Here is a 4,660-nt window from a genome sequence, read left to right as displayed (position 1 = left end):
ACTGAGTTTTACCGAGTGTTAATTTATTCTACATTGTCTAGAGAAACTATGGGAGGGTTGAGTTCTCACACTACATGTTTTTCCCAGCCACATTATTGCACTTATCCAAAGTCAGGAACCTCTAGCATTAGTTTGTCTTGCATTTATGGTTTTTGTTGTTGATAATTTTGGTTCATGTGTATGTATTGGAGTTTCAAGGGTGGTTTCCATTTCGCTGAACTAGTGTACACAATAATTAAGGGGGTCAGCTGAAGCCAACCTTCGTGTGCCGGATTTACTTGCTTTGTTGAAGACCGATTATAGGGGCCTTGTTTTCTCTTTGACACATTTCCTGTTTCCATTCTCAATTTTACGTTATTGAAAATCAAGCTGGAAGTATTAAACCAAGATTTTAAGATTTTTATTTGTTATGCCCTTCACTTAGGCGTCTTATATTTTTCAGTCCGTGCGTCCGTTCATTCGTTCGTCCGTCTGTCCTGCTTCTATTAAAGTTTTTGGTCAAGGTACAAATGTAGTTTTTGATGAAGTTGAAGTCAAATCAACTTGAAACTAAGTACACATGCTCCCTGTGATATGATCTTTCTAATTTTAATGCCAAATTACAGTTTTGACCTCAATTTTACGGTCCACTGGACATAAAAAAATTATAGTGCGGTGGGGCATCCATGTACTATCGACACATTCTTATTTTGTAATTAGTTCGTAAAACAAAATATTTCACAAAACAAATTGGTTATTATTGATATCAATAACAAGAGGAATACATATGCATATACACATAAGATAATAAACTCTATCTATAAAGATCCTATGTTAAAAGTTTTAACCATGAATAACCATGAATAATCGAGCGTTTTATTTCCATTTTCACAATTTTTCTGTACACATCATATTTAGCGCAATAATTACATTTTTTTAATACTAATTACTGTAGGACTTCTTAAGAGAAACATCAGATAAGATTTTATATTTTTATCCCTTTTCGAAAGTTCTAACCACCAATAACCAAGATTTTTTCATTTCCAGTAATTGGGTTTTCTGTCTCAAAACATATATTCAACTAAATTACCCAAATATTAATACTGATAACTAAAGGACTTCACAAAATAAACATAAAATAGTATGTTCTTTTTTCTATATAGATCAAACTTCAAAAATATTAAACATTAACAACGGAGATTTTCTGCGTTTCCAGTTTTCGACGTTTTTTCACTAAAAATCACTCATTTCACCTCAAAATTACTTCAATATGAATAATAATAGCTAAAGGACTACATAAAAGTCTATTGAGATAAGATTTCCTGTCTTCCACAAGCTTTAGGTCTAAAAATGCAACAATAAATAATAATTTTCTTCTTTTCCAGTTTTCAGCATTTTTTCTCTAAAAACCACATATTTCACCCAAAATAACCTTTTCCGCAAATTATATTAAAGTATAGTTTTAGTATGTTTTTAGTACAAGTCTATATTATAATTTGCACTAAAAAGAAGTTTGTGTTGCAATTAGTTGGAGGTTGAGTGATTTTAGAGCTTAATTGACTAGGCTATATCTGACTTATGACAAATATGTTTCTGTTATACGTATTTGTGATAAAACGGTTTATATACGAAAGATTTTCGTATCCCAGGCATACATTACCTTAGCCATATTAGAAATTTTGTTCCACAATACTCTTAAACAATATAGTACTTGTTTGGCTATCTAACTATTTTGATCTGGTACACTGATAACTATTATCTATTAAACAAGAAATTTGAGGGGCGAAAAATAACAGACAAAAAGAAAAAAAAAGAAAACAGTAATCAATAGTAATCAAATGTACAAGGATTAAAATTTAATACGCCAGACGCGCGTTTCGTCTACATAAGAATCCTCACTGACGCTCATATCAAAATAGTTATAAAGCCAAACAAGTACAGAATTGAAGAGCATTGAGGATCTAAAATTCCAAAAAGTTGTGCCAAATACGGCTAAGGTAATGTATTCCTGGGATAAGAAAATCCTTAGTATTTTGAAAAATTTAAAGTTTTGTCAACAGGAAATTTATTAAAATGATCATATAATTGATATTCATGTCAACACCGAAGTCCTGACAACTAAGCTTGTGATAACCTCGGGGACGAAACGTCCACCAGCAGTGGCATCGACCCAGTGGTGTAAATAGTAATAGTAGGTACGTATACCAGGATTATAATTTAATACGCCAAACTTGTCCATCCAATGAGCGCATCACAGTAAAGGTTATTAGATATCAAATATATATTTCATGTTCAACTTTACATAATGTAACATAAGGCCAAGTTCAACAAATGGAAACTTTAGTCTAGGTCATTGTGGCATGTCCTCTTTAAGATACATATAACACTAATGCATCTCAAGAGTTATATCCTTTTTTTAATGGTGTTAATAACTATATATTTTAAGGGCTGTACAATGTATCCTCCATTTAACTTAAATGAAAATACAAAAAAGCAGAAAGTTGAAATTGTTTTACAAACATTGGTCTTCAACACGGACTCATGGCTCGCACCTAAGAATACTAATGTGAAAACATTCAAACGGGAAACCAATGGTCTAATGTATATAAAAACACTTATGAACCACATCGACAAACGACAACTACTGAACATCAGATTCCTGACTGATTCGACCACAATTAAAATGTGTTTTTTTAAACATGTTTCTTCGATCCAAATCACAAATAATTCTGTCCTCTAAACTGATTTCTAATGTCTCTGTCCTCAACCCTATATACCGATGTTTCTATTCTGGATCCCATTGGTAATTTCACCGTCCAAGACCACAAAAAAAAATATTCTGTCCTCGACCCCAATTGAGAATGCCTCTGTACTGGACCCAAATCATTAGGGTTTCTGTCATTGACCTCAATTACTCAAACTTATATCCTCGAACCAAATTACAAATAGTTCTATCCTCAACATTACATGTTAATGTTTCCCCCTCAACTTTCGAATTATATGTATCTGTCCTGGACCCAAAGTACTTATCGTTCTGTCCCCGATCAAAAATGATGATTTTTTTCTACCGTACAGCCCAATTAAAAATGTTTCTGTCTCGATCCCCTTTACATTTATATACTCAAACCCAATTACTTCTAAGGTGTTTTTGTCCTGGATCCAAATTAAACAGTACTATGCCCTCAACCTCACTTACAAATTTAACTGTATCGACCCTTATACGTTGTCATTCTGTTTTCTACCCCAATTATAAATGGCACTGGATCGACCCTTATCATTAATGATGCTGTCCTAGACCCGAGTTAGCATTGTAATGAATCTATCCTAATTAGTAATGATTTTGCCCCAGACCAGAGTTATCAATGTTAATGAATCGATCCTAATTAGTGATAATTTTGACCTAGACCCGAGTTATGAATGTTAATGAATCGATCCTAATTAGTGCTGATTTTGACCTAGACCCGAGTTATGAATGATAATGAATCAATCCTAATTAGTGATGATTATGTCCTCCATATCAACTACTAATATTCATATCGTCGATCTCCAATTACTTATATATGTCCGTTCTTGATCCCAACTAGACATTTTTCTTTTTCGATATTTATTACCAATATATTTTTAGCAACCCCTATGTATAATATAATGTTATTGAAGCCAATTTCTACTGTTTAAGTCTTCATCCCTACCTTAAAATCATATGGCCTTGACCCGAAATACTATTATGTTTGTGATCGATCCCAGACATTAATGTTTCATTCATTGATCCCAATTACTAAGTTTTCTGTCCTCAATCCTTAAAACGAATGTTTCTATCTACGATCCATATTCCTAGTATTTCTGTTATAAATACGAATTTATAATGTTTATTTCCCCGACCCCAATACATGGATTTTTGATCTTCAACCCCATTAAATAATGTGTCTCTCTTCCATCATAATATCTGATGTTTCCGTTTTCAATCAAATGTAATAATAGTTATAAGATTGCTTACACTAATGTCTCTAATGCACTCAGAATTCTGTTTCAAACCCTAAATGCAAATGTGTCTTTCTTCGATCCTTATTCATAATGATTTTGTCCTTTAACCCGATTACAATTGGGTCTATCCATCACACCGACAGTTATTGTTTCTTTCATTCGTACCGAATACAAACATGTTTGTCCTCAAATCAAATTTATACTTTTTCTGTTTTCAACCATAATTAGTTATATGTAATGGTGACGTGTTTATAAATTTATTAAGTGGTGTATAATAAAATTGAGAATGGAAATGGGGAATGTGTCAAAGAGACAACAACCCGACCAAATAAAAAACAACAGCAGAGGGTCACCAACAGGTCTTCAATGTAGCGAGAAATTCCCGCACCCGGAGGCGTCCTTCAGCTGGCCCCTAAACAAATATATACTAGTCCAGTGATAATGAACGCCATACTAATTTCCAAATTGTACACAAGAAACTAAAATTCTAAACCTATATTCTGAACAGATATAATTCGTGTTGGTATAACACAAAATGGTCTTAACAAATCATCTCAGGCCAACTTTGCAACAACGAGGTCGATTCGTCGTGTCTCGATGATTTATTAATTTATCAATTAGTTTGTTATAAGTTACATGTATATTTAAAGTAAACTCCGCACTTGATTAAGCCTCTTTCAAAACTTTTATCAACAACTCT

The sequence above is a fragment of the Mytilus edulis genome, chromosome 13, assembly GCF_963676685.1.
Source record: "Mytilus edulis chromosome 13, xbMytEdul2.2, whole genome shotgun sequence".
Classification (NCBI taxonomy): domain Eukaryota; kingdom Metazoa; phylum Mollusca; class Bivalvia; order Mytilida; family Mytilidae; genus Mytilus; species Mytilus edulis.
The sequence above is the reverse complement of the archived record's forward strand: the minus strand, read 5'-3'. Positions refer to the sequence as shown.